Below are 23,415 nucleotides of genomic sequence, written 5' to 3' on the forward strand. Positions count from 1 at the left end.
CAGCTTGTCACCGCCGTCTTTAAATACGCCTCCTCCTCATTTTGGTAATTAATAATCCATATCAATAAAGCCAGGCTTCAAACCCGAATCTACTGGAAACTTGACAGATTCCCACCGTCTCTCCATTGGGTTTGTTTTCACCCTGAAAGGGACTCTGGTGAAGGCCACCACAAGGGAAACGAGGGCAGGAGAGGCAGGGCTTTGGCTGCCTGGTGGGCACCGAGTTAGCATCGAGGCCCGGTCCCATCCTGGCCAGAGCTCCTAAGAACAGCTGAAATCACTCCTCCCACCTGGGCAGGTGGTTGCCTCCTCGCGAATCCCTAAGACACGGATGAGTTTGCGAGGGTCACGACGTGAGTGCGTTGAGTCTGAAATTTCCACGTGCAGGCCTGCCCACTGTGTCCATGGCACAGCCCCCCATCCCTTTAAGACCTGCTCACTCATGCAGGGAGCGCTCCAACTCCAGAATCGCAGCACGTAAAGCCGGCCCCATCCCTCCCGCGTTAGGAGAGATTCCTAAATGAGAACTTATTATCAAGCTGTCATTCTTCCGTAATTACCCGCAGCCGGGACGCTCTCGGTTGTTTCCATATCATCCGGAATGACACAGACTAGATATCACCCTTGTCTATGTATCGCGTGCAGCGCCTTTGCAGGCGGTACTCGCCCATTTGCATTGCGAAAGAGGCAGGGTCCTGACAGAGGATTTTTTGAGCTATTAGGAGGCACTTATTAGTAGAGATGGAACCATCCCCCCACATCATTTCCTTGCTCGTAATCATTATTTCTACAAATTCTCTGCACCTTCCAAAAATTCTAGGGCATGCTTGTCTAAAAAGATGGCCTGCCGCTGAAAGCATTAGTCATTTGAGTTAATACAGCTCCAAATCCGGACAGTTTCTTCCTCAACATTTTCCAGAGATCAGTGAAGGAGCATCTGGAGGGAAACCAGTCTGTGTGTTGCTGGAACGCAGACCCACACGTGTGCATGTGTCTACGTGTGTGCCTGTGTAAATGATCAGAAATTGTGGGTGTGATGCATACACAAAATATAGGAAAAAATGTGTCACACAGATGTGTGGGGTGCACACAAGATCCAAGAAAAATGTGTGTGGGGAGGTACACACACATCACATGCGTGTGTCCGTGTATCTACGTGTACAGAGGCGTGCTTATTTGTATCTGCGCATGGATATGTACTTGTGTGTATACACACACTTTAAACACTGAGTCAGTGAGCCTGCTGCTTAGTAGGTGTTTAAATTTGCCTCCCCAAGCAAATTCTATACTCAAAAAAAGCTCCTTTGTGGTAGCAGAGAGCATGGAGGGTTTAGCGTGTTCTCAGCCCCTCTGCACTCAACACTTCCTTATGTCATTAGCCATTTTCGTGCTGTTTAAAAATCCCTTGGTGTCAAGTGGGTGCTCAGACGCTCCCCTTGTTCTCAGAACAACATAAAGAGCAGCTTCTGGAGTCTGAGCATCACCTCCTCCGCCCTCTGCTCTCACAGCCCCTGTGTTCCTTTCCCTTCCCTTCCTTGTTCAGCTTTTCGGCTCCTTCCCTGTGGACACAGAGCGGTCTCCGAGCTCGCCTCACCAGGACCTCCTTTGTCTTTCCCAGTGCCCTTGCTGCCCCTTCTCCTCATCGAGGCCCAGCGGGATGTGGCGCCTGTCCTCAGGAGACTCAGGGAGAAGCATCTAGAGTGTTTCCCCTTAGACATGGGCTGGCCTCTGCAACCTCTCCCCACAGCCGTGAGCAACCCTCGCTTTGGGGCCACCGGTCCAGTCGCATGGTGGCCGGGGGCTGGTCTGCAAACCACCCCACCCGCCCCTGTCTGCTGCCCAGAGGATGGAGCTGTGGGCAGAGGCTGCCCTGCTAAGCCTCGGTGCCCAGTGCTCTTCCTTGGGCTCCAGCAGGTTAGATGAGGCTTACGGGGAGGGGGAAAGTGTGCAGGCTGCCCCCCAGATGGAAGAAGCCAGAGCAGGGACCCTGAGGATGTTCACAGCGAAGACCCAGGGAATGTCCCAGGGAACGTGGAATTAAATTTCAGAATCATCATTATCATCAATTATTATTTATTGCGCGCCCACCGGCGGCCCTCACGTGCTCCAGGTTTAATGTTTCAATAAGACCTTATTTGTACAGTTCCCACCAGGGTCCCAAATTTCAGTCCTCATTCAAATCACCTTCCTCATGAAGCTTTAATGGTTTTTAGATTCTTGGATTAAACCTCTCTTGTCTCTCTTTTTCCTGTGTCTTTATATTACTCCTGCAAGCGCTAGGATGCTCTTTTTTACTTTTTCCTGTAAGCATTGCATCTTTCCGGTTTCTCTCTTTTAAATTCATTTTCCTTTTCCCCTTTTGTCCTTTCCATTTCTTTTGCTGGCAGGTGCAGTTCTGTGTCCTTCTCCTGCTCCAGGTCAACCTTTTGGCTGAGAATGTGTTTCCTTCTTTCTGCCCTCTGTACCCAGCGCCCGTTCTGGGTGGTGTGTGCTCCAGCCTGGCACGGAAGCCAGTGGGGCTCCCCGCCTGTATTCCACAGAGTTTTGGGGGCTGTGATGAGCCTGGATAGGGAAAGGCTTGAGAGGCTGGGATGGGAGAGCAGCCAGGCAGGGGTGCCCTCTATACCGGGAGAGGGGCTCTGCCTGCCTTGGGGTGTCAGCTGGTGCCTTTGGTGTCCGAGCATTGCTTTCTGATATGGTATGAGAAATCTTCACTTGAATTTCAGCCAATTCAGCCTAACGTGAATCAATAACCATTTCCGAGTTCATTAAGGAGTTGGCGGGCACTATTTTATGAACCTTTATTGTTCAGGAGAGTCCGGAGGACCTCTATGAATGACTCCAGCACTGTGACCCAAATGCATGTGTTTATTAGACTTCATAGACGAAGGCTAGAATACAATTTTAGATATAGTTTCTTTATCACTAAGAGAGAAAGAGAGAGAGGGAGGGAAGAAGGAAGGAAGAAAGAAAGAAAGAAAAGAAAGAAGAAGGAGGGAGGGAAGGAAGGCAGGACCCTGCCGCCGGAAAAGCAGGGCACGGTGCTGCAGCTGCAGCTCCATCCTTCAGTTTCTGTCTTTGGAAAACTTTGTTTAAATCAAGCAAAGACAAGCTGACTGCAAATTATGCTGAACCGCAGTGAGGTGAGGTCGGTGCAGCCCCGTTCCAGGGAGCGTTTATCAAACACCACAAACTGACATCCGTTTTCTTCAGATCTGATAGATCACACGATACGAGCCAGAAGAATCGTGGCATCAAACAAACACCCACCCCCCCCCATCACTTTTTGGAATGAAATGCGGACGAGGAGCCCCTCTCTGCACTAGCTCTATAATCCCCCTAAACTACAGCTGCCCTTGGGAGCGGTACACTCAGGCTTCAGAGAAAAAAGAATTAGTGTTTCATTTTCCAGGACTGTCACACCCCACCTTAATGAGCACTTAAAAGAGATGAATGTGCCGAGATTGAAAAGATTTATTTGAGATATTTAAATAATCTCTCTCAGCGATAACTAAGCTGACACCCTCGGCTCTCGCAATGATATTTTTCTGTTATTTTTGACAATATCCAAGAGAAGTTTGTTGCTTCTATTGCCTTTGTGTAGACCATGCCCGGCATGTGGGTGCTTCTAGGGGGACAGGAGGAAATGACACCCACCAAGACGCTTTCCTGCTCCACGCCAAGCACGCCAGCAAAGACGGTTAGTTACATTTCCGAATGCAAACAGCTAAACAAATATCTCGTTAATTTTCTTAAAAAAAAAATGAATAGTACAACAGATCTTCAACACTTTACAGCCCACTAAAAATCCTTGGGAGAGTTATGGCGCCGTCCGTTACAATCAGCCATGAAGTACATTACAAAGGTGATGTGGGTTTAAGAAGGGACTACGGCAGAATGTATATTTTCATTATCAAAAACGTTAAGCCATTTATCCTGAGGAGTCAGAATAATCATTAATGGCTGGGAATTTATGGTGCCAGATCTTAAACTAATGTGAATGATTCCAGGTGTTACTAATGGCTTCAGCGAAATGTGCCAGGATCTACGTCTTCTACTAAATCTGAGGTAATAGTCGGACGCTTAATCTCGACAGATGAGCAGCAATTTAACTGACACATTGATTGGATTCTGGAGGCTGAAATGGCACCCATTGTGAAGGGACATGGTCAAACAGCAGTCCGAGGGCGACTTAGAAGTCATTGCCCGTCCGGGCGGCCCTGTGCCCTGGGAGGCAGGGAAGGCAGGGGACCTACTTGCAAATGTCGATATTTTCAGCACGCGCTGACTTTTTGTGTGGCGTTTGCGATGGCGGAGTTTGAGAGGCTCCCGCCGGCCTCGAAGCCTTCTCTCTGAAACCTTGGGACCATTCTTCCAGGTGGTGACCTGACAGAGCAGCTGATGGGAGAGGTCAAGCCAGGGGAATGTTCAGGCGGAGACCCACCCGGGCCGGTTCAGTGCAGCCCTGGGAACAAGCTTTGTCCCGCTGCGTGCCGTGTCACTCCCAGCACAGCCTCCTTTCTGCTAAATGCCTTTGCTGAATGAAACTAGGGGCTCCCCATCTGTCTCTGGGTTAGGACCATAAGCATGCATGGAATTGGACCTTGGAGGTGCCGGGGACCCCAGGTCCGGAGACGCGTGAAGCTGGATGCCCCTCCAGCCTCGCGCTCATTAACAGTGACCGCTGGCGCGGCCGGACCCAGTCCCCTGCACGCGCCGAGGGCATGCTGGACCTTCCTGACTGCTGTCAACATCCTTTGAAAGCGCATAAAAATAAATTATCCATAGGTTTACCTGTCGGGAAGATAGATTCGGTGCATCCGACTGTTGCAGGCATTTCGAGTGACAGGGTGCCTGTCACGTTGCCGTAATAGGGTCAAACAGCTGGACGGGGATTTAACGCTCGGCGAGGCCAGAAGGGCCGAGCACTTGTAGGGGAGGATGGATGGAGTGACGGGAGGCAGCGGGACCTGTTTATTACGGCGTTTTTCTGCTCCACTGCAGACCTGTAATGATTGCCACAGCACCCAGAGCGCGAGTGACGGCTGCCCTCTCTCTTCCAGCGCCCCAAGGAGCACGAGCGAAGGCAGAGGACCCCCATCTTCCCCACTGACCTATAGCTCTGCTCCATCGAGGGCGCAATTTACTCCTCCTGACAAGCATCTGGGAACGGGTGAGGGCTGCGCTGGATCGGTAGTGCAGGTCAAATAAAAATTAGTTCAATGAGTACTTCAAAGTGCCTTGCCGGGATCAGGTATTCTAATGAAGGAGCAGGGGCTCCGTATGCCCAGGGCCCCTTCCTTCGATGCACTTCGTGGGGGGTCCATGCGGCCTTTAGCCTCAGAAGAGAATGGGAAGATGTAATGTCTGAGTTGATGCTCTTTGGGGTTCTGAAAAGCTTGCGTAATTTCTGCAAGAGGAGGCAGGCTAACATGGGCCTGGAAGCAGGCTGTCTGTGGTCACAAGGTCCACGTGCGGCTGACCTGGTGACTCGCTTCTCAAGCTGAGGACGGCCAAGCTGCACCAGCTCACCCTGTGCTCAGGGCCCGGCACCCTGAGCCGGGTTTGTCCCATCAGGGTTTGCTGCAGGCCCTCCACAAACCCTGGACACCGAGTGCGTTTGGCTTGAGCTGGGTTCTGCCTGTTGGCCCCTTCGATGCTCCAGTTTAAACTGGGCCCCACGGGATGATTTTTATTTATTCCGTAATATCATCCATGTTTCTGTTTCATTCTATTCCATGGAAACATACAGCGCCCCTCACTGACTAAATGGATAAGAATTTGAGCAAACTTCGGGAAATGGTAATTACGGACGGGGGGCCTGGCATGCTGCAGTCCATGGGGTCAGAAAGAGTCAGACATGACTGAATGACTGAACAGCAACATCTCTGTAGCAGGAATGGAGGAGCCGCCGTCCTGGTGCTTACAGACGGAGGGGTGCAGGGAGCCACTGAGACCAGGTCAGGGGTTGGGGAGGGCAGGCGGCAAGGCCAGCTCCAAGCTGGGCATCCCACGGCGTTTCCAGCCCTTGAGCTGATGCCTCGATGGCTTCCTCGCTGGGGTGCAGCTGCCCAGAGGCCATGAGAAGAGTCTTGAGGACTCTTAGTGTATTTGAGGCAGGAGTGAAGAGCTCCAGCCTCTGGTCTGACCGAAATCCCAGGTGGACTGGGGTCCGGGTCTCACCTCAAAGGCATGACCGTCAACTGTCCACTTCTGCTTTTCACCTTTAGAAAAAGGAGAGGGGAGCCTTGGACCCCTGGAGCCAGAGCCCAGTACATTCCAAGGAAGGAAAAAACTGCCGTTTCACCCTCACAGCACCAGTGGAAAGTGGGATTCCACGCTGGCAGGGGAGTCATACTGCTTGTGCGGCAGGAACTAGAACTGTACTTCCAAGTGATGAAACAGCAAGTTCATGTCATGTACTTGCTGCGGATGCTTATTTTTCCTGTGCCATCTCCTGCCATCCTACCAGAGGGTCAGGTTCAAAGGGAAAGTTGAGAAACACCATGAAAGCACCCAAATGCTTCTCTGTTGGGAGAAGACTACGGTGAAGCTGCACGTTCAGGCTTGGAGCCCCGTCCTTGCTCAAAAGGCTCACAGCACAGCAGCAGTGGCACATGCTTCCCAGAGCCCAGGTCAGACCCCTGCTTGGGGGCACGGTGGGCTTCGGAGGCCCTGGGTTCAGGCCCAAGAAGGTGGAAAGTTTGTTTTATGAAAGCGGATGGTCCTGTGTGGGTGGCCTCTGTGAGCAAAGGTGATAGCTGCTTGACCACGTCCACTGTTTGGAACCATGTCTCACTCTCTGCTGGTCACAGATCGGATATCCTGAGCTGCCCTGTCCTCTTGGCGAAAGTTTAAGCTTGTGCAGACATTCAGAGCAGTGACCTGGCGATAAGTAGCGAAATCAGATCTGCGTGTCCGGTGGCTCAGGGTGGCCCCGTCCGCTGCAGGGGACACTTTCCTTACAGGTTCTTCTGCCTTAGCAAGGGGGCAGGTGAGGTGAGCGTCTCTAGGGTGTTGAATAAATGTACTGTGGCTGACAAGGAATGGGCAGACTCACAAAAAGCAAGATGGACAAGTATTTAGAATATGCCACTTAGTGAAATACCTAAGAAACAGAGTGCAGTCTGTAAGACCATCAGTTCCGTCGCTCAGTTGTGTCTGACTCTGCGACCCCACGGACTGCAGCACACCAGGCTTCCCTGTCCATCACCAGCTCCTGGAGCCTGCTCAAACTCATGTCCATCGTATCACTATATAAACTAAAACCATATCCATACACAAAACGACGTATAAAGTTAGGTGCCTGTAAAATGCGCACAGACAGAACACGCCGGAACGGACCCTTTTGGGACTGGGGTGGGAAGGAGTAGAAATAGGAGGAGAAGAGACAGATGTTTAATTAAATGAAACAAAGGTGAGGTCTGGCATGAACAATGGGCACTGAGCTGTGCTGAACGCAGCCCCACCCGTCTGAGGGGCAGCTGAAGACAGGTGAACACGGGGACCGATGGAGGGTCTCCTCCCGGGGTGTGATCTTCGGTGCGGGTCAGAGGAGGTGGTGTCCGCACGCTTGCTCACAGCAGGAGCGTTGGCGCTTCACAGAGCAGGGCTTGCTGAGACGGGCTCTGTCTGCTCACCCACCCCGGTGTGGGGTCTCAGCATGATGAACAGCGCTGAGCTGGGGGCCCAGCCCATGTTTTCAAATGAACCTTGATCTAGTCGCTTACATGCAACGTCTTCCTCTCTTTTTATGATTGTAAAAGCTAAGTATATCTCGTAAAAATGTTCTAACACCATGAAAGGGGGCACAATGATTGAGACCCCCTCCCACGCTTAACCCCCAGAAGCTCCCCCAGAGATAAACACCATGCCAGTTTCTGGGCACATACACCCAGGCAGGATGACATTGTCCTAATAACTGCTCAATATTCATTGAAAGGACTGATGCTGAAGCTGAGAAACTCCAGTACTTTGGGCACCTGATGCAAAGAACTGACTCATTGGAAAAGACTCTGATGCTGGGAATGACTGAAGACGGGAGCAGAAGGGGACAACAGAGGATGAGATGGTTGGACAGCATCACCAACTCAACAGGCACGAGTTTGAGTAAGCTTCAGGAGTTGGTGATGGACAGGGAGGCCTGGTGTGCTGTAGTCCATGGGGTCTCAAAGAGTTGGACACAGCTGAGCCACTGAACTGAACTAATTGATTGTAATGATGATGATAACTTTTATGTGAGGGGAGCGCTGTGTAATTGATGGAGAATGCCCCCACTGATGAAGCTGTACCCAGGACCAGGTCTGTCTTCAGTTTTATACCCAAGGATGCTAAGGCTTGAGGTGGAGCATCTCTTGTTCCCATGCACAAGGCTGGAGTAGGGCCCAGGCACCCTTTTCGGCATCTCCCAGGTGTGATTGCAGTCTGGTCCGGAGGCAACACTCCCTCTGTGATGCTGGCTCCCTCCCTCTTCCCCGTACCTGCCTCACCTGCACCCCAGCTCTCAGTTTCCCGTCTCTAAGAGGAATCAACTGGAAAAGATAACACCTGTGTCTGCCATCCTGTGGTCTGGGTGCTGAGACAGGGCATCACACAGCATTTGCAAAAGCTCAACATTTCCCAGTAAATCAGAGCATGGCCTTTAGGAGACCAGGCTGGGTAGCCCAAATACACCAGGATTACAAAGAGAAGATGGTATGTGAACTTATAAGATGACAACTGTAGGGGACAGTTTGTGATCCTCTAAGACAGTCATTCCCAAAACTAGTCAAACTATTGAATTCAGACCCATTTATTTTCCTTGCATGCGTGCACACAAAAAGGACACCCCTTTATGTATAAATACATCTAACAGGTATTTTTATGTACGTATGTATGTGAAAGTCGCTCAGTGGTGTCCAGCTCTTCATGACTCCATGGACTGTAGCCCACCAGGCTCCTCTGTCCATGGAATTCTCCAGGCCAGAATATTGGAGCGAATAGCCGTTTCCTTCTCCAGGGGATCTTCCCAATCCAGGGACTGAATCCAGGTCTCCTTCACTGCAGGCAGATTCTTTACTGTCTGAGCTGCCAGGGATGCCTAAGTATGCTGGAGTGGGTAGCCTATCCCTTCTCCAGTGGATCTTCCCAACCCAGGAATCGAATTGGGGTCTTCTGCCTGGCAGGCAAGTTCTTTACCAGCTGAGCCATCAGGGAAGCCCAAGTATTTATACATATATGCATATAATACACTAATTATTATTTACTATCCTTTATAAAACATATGTAACGCCATAAATTAAAAATAAAAGATTACATAAAACAAATAAAAGATTACGTAAAAGATTACATAAAAGAGAGATCACGTAAAGTGTTCTTATCACTAAAAAAGAAAACCCAAAAACAGAAATAAAGGGACACTGATTATTTCACAATGTTGAATCACCATGTTGTACATCTAAAGCACTAATAACATAATGTTATATGTCAATTATATACCAATTTAAAAAAACCCACAAAAGTACACAAGAAAACTTGGAGGTGATAGGTGTGTCTGTTCCCTTAACTGTGGCAATGATTTAAGGATGTATTAATAGGTAAAGTTCATCCAATTGTATACACAAAATATGTGCAGTTTATTTTATATGGATTATTAAATTTGGCCTTGGAATATGGAATGAAGCAGGGCAAAGGCTAATAGAGTTTTGCCAACAGAACGCACTGGTCATAGCAAACACCCTCCTCCAACAACACAAGAGAAAACTCTACACATGGACATTACCAGGTGGTCAACACCGAAACCAGATTGATTATATTCTTTGCAGCCAAAGATGGAGAAACTCTATACAGTCAGCAAAAACAAGACCGGGAGCTGACTGTGGCTCAGATCATGAACTCCTTATTGCCAAATTCAGATTTAAATTGAAGAAAGTAGGGAAAACCACTACATCATTCAGGTATGACCTAAATCAAATCCCTTTTGATTATATAGTGGAAGTGAGAAATAGATTTAAGGGACTAGATCTGATAGACAGAGTACCTGATGAACTGTGGACTGAGGTTCATGACATTGTACAGGAGACAGGGATCATCAAGACCATCCCCATGGAAAAGAAATGCAAAAAAGCAAAATGGCTGTCTGGGGAGGCCTTACAAATAGCTGTGAAAGAAGAAGTGAAAAGCACAGGAGAAAAGGAAAGATATTCCCATTTGAATGCAGAGTTCCAAAGAATAGCAAGGAGAGATAAGAAAGCCTTCCTCAGCAATCATTGGAAAGAAATAGAAGAAAACAACAGAATGGGAAAGACTAGAGATCTCTTCAAGAAAATTAGAGATACCAAGGGAACATTTCATGCAAAGATGGACTTGACAAAGGACAGAAATAGTATGGACCTAACAGAAGCAGAAGATACTAAGAGATGGCAAGAATTCACAGAAGAACTATACAAAAAAGATCTTCAGGACCCAGATAATCACAATTGTGTGTGATCACTCACCTAGAGTCAGACATCCTGGAATGCGAAGTCAAGTGGGCCTTAGAAAGCATCACTACGAACAAAGCTAGTGGAAGTGATGGAATTCCAGTTGAGCTATTTCAAACCCTAAAAGATGATGCTGTGAAAGTGCTGCACTCAATATGCCAACAAATTTGGAAAACTCAGCAGTGGCCACAGGACTGGAAAAGGTCAGTTTTCATTCTAGTCCCAAAGAAAGGCAATGCCAAAGAATGCTCAAATTACTGCGCAATTGCACTCATCTCACACACTAGTAAAGTAATGCTCAAAATTCTCCAAGCCAGGCTTCAGCAATTCGTGAACCGTGAACTTCCAGATGTTCAAGCTGGTTTTAGGAAAGGCAGAGGAACCAGAGAGCATATTGCCAACATCCGCTGGATCATCGAAAAAGCAAGAGAGTTCCAGAAAAACATCTATTTCTGCTTTATTGACTATGCCAAAGCCTTTGACTGTGTGGATCACAATAAACTGTGGAAAATTCTGAAAGAGATGGGAATACCATACCACCTGACCTGCCTCTTGAGAAACCTATATGCAGGTCAGGAAGCAATAGTTAGAACTGGACATAGAACAACAGACTGGTTCCAAATAGGAAAAGGAGTACGTCAAGGCTATATATTGTCACCCTGCTTATTTAACTTATATGCAGAGTACATCATGAGAAATGCTGGGCTGGAAGAAGCACAAGCTGGAATCAAGATTGCTGGGAGAAATATCAATAACCTCAGATATGCAGATGATACCACCCTTATGGCAGAAAGTGAAGAGGAACTCAAAAGCCTCTTGATGAAAGTGAAAGTGGAGAGTGAAAAAGTTGGCTTATAGCTCAACATTCAGAAAACTAAGATCATGGCATCTGGTCCCATCACTTCATGGGAAATAGATGGGGAAACAGTGGAAACAGTGTCAGACTTTATTTTTCTGGGCTCCAAAATCACTGCAGATGGTGATTTCAGCCATGAAATTAAAAGACGCTTACTCCTTGCAAGGAAAGTTATGACCAACCTAGACAGCATATTAAAAAGCAGAGACATTACTTTGCCAAAAATGTCCATCTAGTCAAGGCTATGGTTTTTCCTGTGGTCATGTATGGATGTGAGAGTTGGACTGTGAAGAAAGCTGAGCACCGAAGAATTGATGCCTTTGAACTGTGGTGTTGGAGAAGACTCTTGAGAGTCCCTTGGACTGCAAGGAGATCCAACCAGTCCATCCTAAAGGAGACCAGTCCTGGGTGTTCATTGGAAGGACTGATGCTGAGGCTGAAACTCCAATACTTTGGCCACCTCATGCAAAGAATTGACTCATTGGAAAAGACCCTGATGCTGGGAGGGATTGGGGGCAGGAGGAGAAGGGGACGACAGAGGATGAGATGGCTGGATGGTATCACTGACTTGATGCACATGAGTTTGGGTGAACTCGGGGAGTTGGTGATGGACAGGGAGGCCTGGCATGCTGCGATTCACAAGGTTGCAAAGAGTCGGACATGATTGAGCGACTGAACTAAACTGATTCCTCAATAAATCTATAAGGATATCTCATTTGTGTTAAAGAGACACAGGCACCAGCCAGAATGAGTTCCCAATAGCCAAAGCAACAAAATAAATAAGTAGTATCTTATTATAATAAAGTATACAGTAGATATCCACTGAGTCTGTACTCATATAAATAAGTGATGGAATAAATAAATGGGGGCATGAGAGACAAATCTCCAAAGTTAAACCTTTCCAAATACTTCTACAGCTGCTCTGCCTTCAGGGAGGTAGAGCGTACCCCAGCCCTTGAGTGTGGGCTGCCTGTGGTGGCTTCCAGGGAGGACAGTGCAGGGGGGAGGGACAGCTGGCAGTGAGGACACCCAGCAACCAGGACCTTAGCCAAGTGATCAAGACCACCATCAACAGGACAGGGCATGCTGACACCTTGCACCCTTGATAGGATGAGATGACAGCTTTACCTCTGTGATCTTCCTTCTAAAGACACATGACCCCAATATGACAATTAAAGGATGGCATCAAACAAAGCTCAGTTGAGGGACATTGTAGAAAACACTTGACTAGCACTCCTCTGAACACTCAATTTCATCAAATACAAGGGGGAGTCTGAGAAACTGTCCCAGCCTGGAGGAGTCTCAGGAGACAGGAAGATTAAATGCTATGTGGAATCGTGAATAGAATCCTGGGACAGAAAAGGGCATTAGGTAAAATCCAAGGAAATTTGAATGTAGTATGAAATATTGAAGAGAAGTGAAGTGAAAGTCACTCAGTTGTGTCCAATTGTCTGCGACCCCATGGACTTTATAGTCCATGGAATTTTCCAGGCCAGAATACTCGAGTGGGTAGTCTTTCCCTTCTCCAGGGGATCTTCCCAACCCAGGGATCGAACCCAGGTCTTCCACATTGCAGGCAGATTCTTTACCAGCTGAGCCACAAGGGAAGCCAGTGTGGACTTTAGTTAATAACAAGGTTTCAGGAATTCCCTGGCTGTCCTGTGCTTAGGGCTCAGGACTTTCACTGCCAGAAAGTGAAAGTGAAAGTGAAGTCGCTCAGTCGTGTCCGACTGTAGCCCACCAAGCTCCTCCATCCATGGGATTCTCCAGGCAAGAATACTGGAGTGGGTTGCCATTTCCTTCTCCAGGGGATCTTCCCGACCCAGGGAAGAACTGCCAGAACTCTCAGGGAAGAACTGGGTTCACTGCCAGAACCCAGGTTCAATCCCTGGTCCAGAACTAAGATCCCACAAGCCACATGGCGAGGCCATTAAAAAAAGAACAAAAACAAAAACCAGAAAGAACCTCAGAGCTGAGTAATTAAAAAATAATACTAGTGTTTCAACACTGGTTTATTAATTGTAACACATGGACCAGACTAATGTAAGATATTAACTCTAGGGAAAATTGGGTGCAAGGCATGCAGAAACCCCCTCTATTATCTGCTCAATAGTTCTGTGGCTCTAAAGCTGTTCTAAAACCAGTTAATTTTAAAAATAAATGAAACAGGTGTACCCAAAGACAATCTAATTGTCTCCTTACACCTCCTAGTCCAGGGAGGTGTCCCGCGCGTCCTGCACTCTGTGTGTGCCGCACAGAGGCATCCTCTCCATGCCATGAGAGAAGTGTGTGGTTTGAAGTGAGTGAGTGAGCGAGAGTCGCTCAGTCGTGTCCAGCTGTTTGCGACCCCCATGGTCTATACAGTCCATGGACTTCCCCAGGCCAGAATACTGGAGTGGTAGCCTTTCCCTTCTCCAGGAGATCTTCCCGACCCAGGGATCGAGCCAACGCAGTGGTTCAAAGGGAATATGCAAGCGACGGGTTAACAGACTCAGGCCTGTCTTCCTTTTCACAAGAGAAGCTTTGTTCCCTCCTGGTCTACTTTGAAATTTGCTCGCAGTGCTCTCTCTCCAGGACAAGGCAGTTTCGTTCAGGGACTAAAGGCTTAAAGAATCTCTTTCACAATAAAGGGCGGTATTTCCTTCTTTCACAGACAAAGAATCCGAGATTGAGTGTCTGTATTACTTTCTTAGAGGCGCTGTAACAAATGGGTGCCACACATTAATAAACGTCTGTTGAATAAGTAAACAGCCAAGTATTCTGCCATGGTTCTGGAGGCCAGCAGGCTAACCGAGGTGTCAGCAGGGCCTCGTCCCCTCTGACACCCACAGGGAGGATCCCTCTTGCCTTTTCTGGCTTGCTTGTTTGCCAGCAATCCTTGGCTTGTAGGCGCATCCCCCCAGTCTCCCGAATCACGTGGCTGTCTTCTCCTGTGTCTGTGTCCTCGCGTGGCGGTCTTCTGTAAGAGGGTCTCTTTTCCTTCTAAGGACACTAGTCATATAGGATTAAGGTCCATCCTGACCACCTCATCTCAACTTGACTACAACTGCCAAGATCCTATTTCCAAACAAAGTGAGGTTAAGTGGTACTGGGGTTTAGGACACTAGCATATCTCTTAGGGGATGGAGTTGGACCTGCAACAGCTGTGTGTATCACGCCCACGATCACGGTTGCCAAGTGAAGGTCAGAAACCTAGCCTGTCAGTCCTTACCCGCGAGGCCTTCTGCCACACCTCCCTGCAAGGATCCAAACTCACGTTTTTGTACAGTTAGGCAGTTTTCTGCCAGCTCATCTGAACTGGAGTAAACCTGCAGGGTCAGAACCTGTCGCCCAGCAAACAGTGTATCAATTTTTATGACTTTAGATATTAATATTCCAGCCAAGAATTTGCCCAGTTTATGATGTCAAGTAACATGGGGACCTGAAGCCACTTTGCCGGACTCTAACCATCATCAGAGGTTGCCTTTTCTGCTAACCTGAAAAAAGGAAAACAAAAAACTAAAACCGCACTGTTGAGCTTTTACTTCATTTCTTGCTTCAAGGCCTTCACACACTTCATACACTTCATGAAGAAGAAATTATCTTTTGGGCCACCATAGATGTTTGTGGACTGAATAAATGACAGGTGAAAATAAAGACTTCTCAGGCGGTAGAGTGGTAAAGTCCAATGCAGGAAACACAGGAGACACAGATTCAATCTCTGGGCCGGGAAGACCTCCTGGAGAAGGCCATGGCAACCCGCTCCAGTATTCTTGCCTGGAGAATCCCATGGACAGAGAAGCTGGTGGGCTTCAGTCCATGGGGTTGCGAAGAGTTGAACTCAACTGAGCGTGACGATGAGACAGATAAAGGCAAGAGTATGAGTGTTGGTCCTAAGCGCTTCACAGCATGTGCAGTGGGTACAGTGTGGACCCCACGGGCACCCAGATGCAGAAAGGAAGAGCACCTTTTGCGATCTCACCCTGTGCTGGGCGCTGGGAGGGGAGTTGCCTCTCAGCTCCACGGGATCAGCTCTATGATAACCCCTTTTCACAGGTGAGGAGACTGAGGCCTTGGTCACAGAGCCGGCCCAGGATGAACCCCAGAACTGGCGCCTAGGTCACCCTGTACATTCTTCTCAGGCCACAGAAAATGACCTTTAATCGTGGAGCAGGAATCACCCCCTGGAGATGACATGGTCCTGCAAGGAGGTTCCCCCAGGGCGTCTGTAAACCCTGACATTCGTGCATGAGGCGTGTCCTCTCTCACGGGGCTCTCCTCCACCTGGGCCCACCGGTGACCCGAGGAGGCCGAGTGGTGCTCGGGGAAGGAATGGCCAAGAACAGATGAGGTTTTCTCATTAAGCGGCCCTGGAGTTGTCGCCTCCCCTGGAAGCTGCGTAATTGCCACTTTTAATGGGGTTGATTTAGCAGCAGCAAATTCTGCAATTTTCCCTTTTCCCTGGGGCTGGCACCTGGGCCCCCACACACCTGGGAGACCCAGGGGGCTGAGGGGTCCCTCATCCCGGGCGCCGACTCCTCAGACCACCTGGGGCCTCGTTAGTCCTGAAGCCCCGGAGCCCCTAGTGCCGCAATGGGAGAACCTCTAGATGCTGGCTTCCTGCGCTGGGCCCTCCTCTCCTGCGCCACGGCCGGGGTGGAGGCCTGAGCCATCCGGGGGCGTGAACGAGGGTGTCGGGGCTCCTGCTGTGACGGCAGCAGGCAGCCATCAAGGTCACTGCGACCTCGTCAGACAGCGTGGCAGGCTGGAAGAAACAGTGGAGTGTCTGCGGCTGGAGACGCCGGATGTCTTATTGCTTTAAATAGCACACGTTTTAACACTTTCTATCGCTATTAAAAAAGGGACAGCTTCAGGAGATTGGAGGATTGGACCTCCAGGGACCCTGTGCCCCGTGACCTGTGGACTGCGTTTCTGGAAGGTCATCTGAGAGGGGAGGGAGGGGACATCTTGCTGCAGGGAGGGGAGGGCCACGCCGCGTGTCCTTGGGGCAGGGGGTGATGGTGGGGGGCACAAGGCCAAGTGGGCCCTGCTGCCCCTCCCCAGGGCCCGGTGAAGGCACAGCCCCCACTGCCAGGCCACACTCAGACTCGGCGCCCCAAAGCCTCTGGCATCGGTTAGCATTTCTCACGCTTAGGATTCCACGCAAGGCCCCTGGGGGCCCAGGGCGCCTGGACCAGAGGCGGCCCAGCTGGGTCCGCCTGTGTCCTCCGAGGCCACCACCTTCAGGGTCTCTTTCTGGCTTCCTCTTGGGGGCCGGGGGGCAGCCCTCCCACCTTGGCTGAAATAGGGGACTTCCCTTCCAATGGTCACTCCAGGGATGTGGGAAGCCCCTATGGGCCCTGGACGGGTCCTTCGGCGCTTTCTGCCCCTCAGAGGAGAATTGCGTGCTGGACACTGCCCGTCAGGGAGGACATCGGTCTGCGAAGGCTCCAGGCACAGGCAGCTGTCCTGTGGAGCGCACGGAGACAGCTCAGCTGGGTACTATGCCCCCCGCCGCCCTGGGAAGGTTTCAGAGCATCCGATGGCCCCAGAAGCAGGGTCTGAGGCTGGAGCCGCAAAGGTTACCCAGGCCAGAAGCTGCTCTGACAGCGGGGAACCTGTCTCCTCCTGGTGGTGACTGCGATGATCAGGGCAGGCCAACCCTGCCCGCTGGGGGCGTGGACCACGTGTCCAGTTCTCGGGCTCCCGAGCTGTGGCGGCCACCAGGGGCATCCCTCTCACGTGGCCACGTGCCTCCACTGGAGAGCACCCCTCTGTCCTTGCCGTCCTGGGGGACCGCGTCCCTCCCCCTGGGCCTTTCCCGTGGCCTCTGGGTGGGGAGGGCGGGAACGGGCAGTTTCCTGCTCTGGCCGTAGCCAGCAGCCTGGGAAGAGTTTACCAACAGAGAAGGTCTGTTTCATCACCCTCCTTCCCTTCGTCCTCGCGGCCCCAGGACTGGGCCTGGGCCTGGACCAAGCCAGGTCTCTCTTTCTGCAAAACCGCCCGTGGGGACCCTTACTTTAAGGGGACCAGGTGTACTCACCCCACACCCCTGGGGGTTGACTTTGGCATCTCCATGGCCCCATTTGCGTTTCACAGACACCCACATCCTTGAAGCCAAGGCTACTCGTGAAGAGCGTCTAAATGGGTCAAGGTCGAGGACCCTGTAGTTTGATGCTGTTGGTCTTGAACTGGGGGAACTCGGCCCAAGCCCTTGTAATCTGGGGCCCTCATGCAGGAATGAGGCCTCCCCTGCCTGGCACAGCCCTGGTAGAATTGCCCAGTTATTACTCCTGGCTGTAACCAGGCCCACCTTCTCAACACGAGGCTTTCCAGAGGCCCTCTCCAGCTTGGAGCCCCGTCTCACCACTTTCTTGGTTACTCCTGGCTGTAACCAGGCCCACCTTCTCAACACGAGGCTTTCCAGAGGCCCTCTCTGGCTTGGAGCCCCGTCTCACCACTTTCTTGGCAGTGTACGACGCTTGGGCCCCAGGGACACAGGCCAGGGGTCAGGGCCTCGAGCCCCTTCTTCCTGGCCCCGAGCTCTTGAGAACCTGCCACTTGGCCTGGCTGGTGGTGGAGTCTGGGGCCCTCCCACGGCAATGGTCAGGGGACTCTCCCCTCTGCCAGGGATGGTCAATGCTGGCCTCTCTGCAGGCAGGGAGCCGAGCCTCAGGCAGGCCCATGTCTCTTCCAACCTTCCTCCCAGAGAGAACCTCAGACCCAGGAGACAGTCCATCCACTGTGACGGTCTTGTTGTGAGTGGCAGAGCCACACACTCCCACTCAGTCTGGGCCCAGGTTTTCTGTGGTTTTCAAAAGGCCAGGTTGACATTAATTCTGAAAATGCACTCCGTTGCCTTGGGTGGGTCCTGCTCCTGTCATCTCCACCATAGGCGTCAGCCAGGGTCAGGTCTAATGAGATCAGAAATAAGCCATGAGAATGGAAGAAAAGCCAGAAACTGCTTTTGCCTTGACAAGAGCTTTCTGTGTCTTAGAGGCTCAATTTTTGGCTTCCGTGAGAGAGTCCCATTAACGGACCACACTCATTCCCTTTCTGATACCCACGTTTTCCTGCCTTTGTATCTCGTCACTGAGTCTCTGGACGGGAGGACTCTGCCATCATCTTCGGCTGGGTTGCCATAACACAGAGGGGCTGTCGGCAGACAGCTGACCATAGATCTGGGATGCAGACCAAGAGAGCATCGCATCCTTAATCCCAGGAGCGGGAAAGCTTAGATCCAGGAGACCCAGTGAGACCTTGTGTTGTCCTGCTGGAGGCCACCGGAAGCCTGTTGTTGTCCCATAAAGACTGTCAACCGCTCGTAATTGAATCCAATTAGAAGGAGATTGTCTAACTTTAAACAAATGGCGAACCAGCGAAGCGTTCTCTGGTGAGCTGCAAATTTGATGCCTTGGCACTTCCCAGCTCTGTCAGGCCGAGCACATACCCAACTTGGAGCCAAATACACTAATGCCGAGAATTAGTCTAAAGGCACATGAGAGGCTGGGTAAAAGAGGATGATTTTTTGGACTTAATATTAAAGCCCCCGTTTGCTGTACTGGACTACACGCTCACAGGATCACCTGCCCATTTCACAATTAAACTATTTCAGGAGTTCTAATGTACGGGATATTAACTCCTTTGTACTAAACCTTACATCATGTGTCCTTCCTTTGCCCTAGTTTATTTTTTTAAAAAATTCTCCATGGAGACAGTAAATGTTTTTAATAAGAAGTTGACAATCCACTTTCTCCATACTTTAGAAGTAACCAGGGTTAAGCCTTCTGATCATATTACTCGATGTGTTCCATTTGGGGTTTTTCTTCTCTTGCATCGTGAGCCAGAGACGTGAAGACAATTTATGAATTAGAGGCAGTGACATCATGCTGGCCTGTTTGAAAAAACATTCCATCATATGTGCGTGCTGAAAGATGAGTCTGGGGTCCAGGAAGCTCGGGTCCAGGCGTGGTGGGCACAGAGCCGCACCCCAGGCTCCACTTCACTTAGAAACAGCAGTGCTGTGTAAACCATATGCATTCATACACCCTTCAGAAAGTGAATGGCTAACCCAACTGTGGTACATCCATTCCAGGGAGCATGACTTATAAGGAAAGGGAACACATTACTGATATTCACTGACACTTGGATGGATCTCCAAAGAATTCTGCTGAGTGAAAAATACGCCCATCTCTAAAGGTCAGATGCTGTCTCATTCTGTTTATAAAACATTCTTTTTGTTTTGGTTTGATACATGTATAGATGCATTGCTATTTATGATACTTATGCTATTATTTGCTGTTTGATACTTAACACTCTTGAAATGACAAAATTCCAAAAGTGAGACTAGGTGAGTGGTCAGCAGTGGGTGGGAAGTGGAGGTTGGGGGTGGGGGTGGCCCAAGAGGTAGGTTGTGAAAGGGCAGCCTGAGGGAGGTAGTGATGGAAACTGGGCCCCGGCCGTGGTGGTGGATTCACAGATGTGATAAAATTGTATAGACTAAACACCCACATGCACAAGAAATGAGTCCACACACAGCTGCGAGCCATGTCACTTTTCTGGCTGTGACGTTGTAGTTTTTCCAGGTGATACCAGTGGGGAAGCTGGGAATGGGCGTATGGGATCTTCCAGTGTAATTTCTTACAAATGCATGAGAATCTTCAGGTAATTCAAAATTTTAGAAAATTAATTAAAACAAAACATGAGTCCAGGTTGTCTTGGAATTAGTGAAATAATACATGCCTGCAGTAACAGGATGGTGTCATGATCTGTTGCTCTTTCTGATTGATCTGTGGTTCTTCCCGATGACTGCCAGCGTTGCTAATGGGAAATCAGTTCTGGGCTTAATGCAGGCTCTCCAGCATCTGCTGGTGCCCTGATGGGCTCCTCACCCTCTCCTGGGGCCTCGGGGGGAGCCCTGAGCTGGGCGGAGGGAGCCCGCTGTGCCAGGCTGAGGAGCGGGGAGAGTTCTGGAAGGTCTGGCAGGAGCCTGGAGAGGCTGGGCAGGCGGGCTCCCTCCTGCCCTGGACGGAGGGTGGCCTGAGCCCTGGGCACTGCCCCGTGGGCACCGTGCTGATCCTGCTCAACTCAGAAGCCGGGCATTGACAGGCCTGGGCTCGAGGCTCCAGAGGGCCTGGCCGGCTCCTCCGCACTGCCTGGGGTCCCCAGCTCTCCCCCAGACATCTCTGCTCTGGGATGAATTTCTCTTCTTTTGGAAATGACAGCAAAAAATTAAGTTCATGTGTGCAAGGGTGTATATGAGTGTGTATGTCAGTATATGTGTGTAAGTGTGTGCGTGAGGTGTATGTGATGGTGTGTGAGTGTGTGTGTGTGTGTGTGTATGAGGGTTTATGTGAGTGTGTGTGTCAGTGTGTGTGTGAGGGTGTATGTGGGTGTGTCAGCATGTGTGTGTGTGAGGGAGTATGCGAGTGTGTGTCAGTGTGAGTGTATGTATATGTCTGAGGGTGAATATGTGTGCATGAGAGTGTATGTGAGTGTGTCAGTGTATGTGTGTGAGTGTGTGTGTGTGTGTGAGTGAGTTTGTGTGTGTAGGGATGTGAGTGGGTGTGGGTGAGAGTGAGTGTGTGTGTGTGAGCGTGCTTGTGAGTGTGTGTTTGCGCGCACTACACTGATCGACCTTCTCCATAATCCTTTGAATTGAACAAAGGGTTGAAAAATTTTCAAAATTAATAGAGTAAATAGATGATACTGGAGAGACATTCTGCTACGTAATATCCTTTTTTAAAAGGAGACGTAAGCTGTAAGACCGGCTGCTCCGTCTGCCTCCGTCTGAACCTCTGAAATCTTTCATCCCTTTGCCCAGCTGACCTGAGGCCATGTCACTCAACCCGCCCTCAAATCCACTCACAGCCATTCCTCAGGAAATATCCGTCTTAAAATCCACACTGTGGTGTGGGGGGGGGGCCCTGTCTGGGAATGAGTAGTTCAGGGAAGAAATGCCTAAGGATTGCATTAGGAGGGATGACGAGAGAGTGTAACCGGTGAATAACATCTGTTTGCACGGTTCAGGATTTGCTGGAAACGGCTCCCTTTTCTCAGCTGCCCACCTGAAAAGAATTTTCTCTGATGACAAATGTAGTAGGTGTCAGCTGCTGCGGCAGGTGCAAAGAAGGCAGGAGGGGCTCTTTGCCTGCTCTCATGTCCCTCGGTCCGCTTGCTGAAGCCTGCACTGCTCAGCGGCGACTGCAGAGACTCGTTTGTAGAGGGGGTGTCCGTGGGCAGCCCTGTGCCTTTCTGCACGGAGATGCTTTCATTCTTTAGGGCGGCCCACCTTGCACCTGGAGGGCTGCGTCTGGGCTGGGAGGTCAGAAGGGTGCGGTGTGACGACAGGGATGTACAAGGCACCAGGAGTTGAGTCCTGCGTCCTCCGGTGAGAGGCATGGAGGACCCCACCGTGATGGGGGAGCTGGTCTCCCCTGTCCTCAGAGGTTAGCAGTGCCTTTCAAAATTGCACAGGCTAATTGAAATTGTTTATTTTGGAAATACTTCTCCTTTTGTGGGCATTTATGTTTAAATCAAAGTAGACTTGTAAGTTCAGTGTGAGCTCCCGGTGAGAGTCTGCACCCTCGGTGGGTGTGTGGATGGTGAAGATCTGAGCAGATTAGCCTGCTTGGCCCTGGGAACAGGCTCCTAAGATTGGCTTCCGGGAGAAAAAGGGCATCCACTGCTCTCTACTCTAGTGACAGTCTCGTCCAGTGACCATGGGCTTGGTGTTTAGAGTGGTGACTGTCTTCCAGCCCCTAGGCAGCCTTCTACCTCCAGGACTTTGGACAGGCTGCATAAGCTCTCTCATCCTCAGTTTCCCTGCTTAAAACTCACTGCTCTCTAGGATCTCTGCAAGAAGAAGATGAGTCGATTCATCTAAAACACCTTGCCTGGTACCCAGCAGATGCCTGAGACCGACTTTCAGGCAGAAGTGCCTCCTACTATGGTTTACCATCCCTAAAGGGTCACTTTGCATCTTTGATGTCTAGCTTCCCTAGTCTTTCCAGGATCAAGGATCTGTGTTTGTTTCAGAAAAAACTATCAGCCACCAGTGCCTAAAGGTAAGTCCCTTGCAGGCTGGGCTCACTGATTATCTAGTAGCTTATAATAATTGGTCGAAGGCATTCATCCTAGGGGTTTGATTAGCTGGAATCAGCTGAGCATTTTGTATTTCTTTACTGTAAGGCTTTTTGGAGGTAATTCCACCCATCGTTAGAAAGGCAAACTTGGCCTTCCACCAGGAACCTCTGCCAAGGCCATCTTTCCCAGCGGGAGGCTGCTTGCGGCTGTGCCGGCATCTCCTGGGGGCAGGGAGAAGTCCCTCTGCGGGGCTCAACTTGGGGTGAGGACACATGCTCACGTGTGCGAGTGTGCACACGTGTGTGTGCTTCTGAGAGAGACTCATCAGGGCCTTGGATCTTCATAAAGACCAAGACAAGGGTACCGTTTTGGTCTTTGTTTGGGAGCACAGTTCTGTTATATTCTGGATGCTTCCTCACGTGGACATTCGAGCCCCTTCTCAAGACAAAGAAAACGTCCTAAGTGTGATCCCCCTGTTCACAGGCACATCCCCCAGAAAAACCGGGGCTCTTTCCCTTTAAAACACCCACTTTTCTCCTGATGCCGGAGTCTGTGTCTTTAAGACAATAATTGCTGAATTGAAATTTGAGACTGTTATCTTAATAACCAATTACTCAAATAACTTTGAAATTGGCTTAAATTGGCTCGTCATGCTACATTTACCTGAATCTTTTTATGGGAAAGTTAGGAACAAGAGAAAAAAAAAATTCTTGGCGGTCTCATTTGTTTGGTTTCACTGAAGGGTCTTATTTGCAACAAGCAAGTGGCTCTGGGTCTCCATGGCCCGGACCTCCGCCTCCTAGGATGGAGCCTACTCTGCTGCGGTCTTCTCCAAGGTCCACCCACCCACCGCCACAGCCCCTTCCTGGCCTCCCTGGGTCTTTCCAAAATAAGGCTCTCCCTGGGTGAGGGAGCAAACATTGACGTATGTCATGTCCGTGAAAGAAATTCCCCTCTTCTCTGCAAGAGATTTCATGGATTTTTTTTTCCTTTTGGAAAATAATAGATGAGGTTACATGGCTCTAATTTTCTCCC

The sequence above is a fragment of the Bos indicus x Bos taurus genome, chromosome 26, assembly GCF_003369695.1.
Source record: "Bos indicus x Bos taurus breed Angus x Brahman F1 hybrid chromosome 26, Bos_hybrid_MaternalHap_v2.0, whole genome shotgun sequence".
Lineage (NCBI taxonomy): Eukaryota > Metazoa > Chordata > Mammalia > Artiodactyla > Bovidae > Bos > Bos indicus x Bos taurus.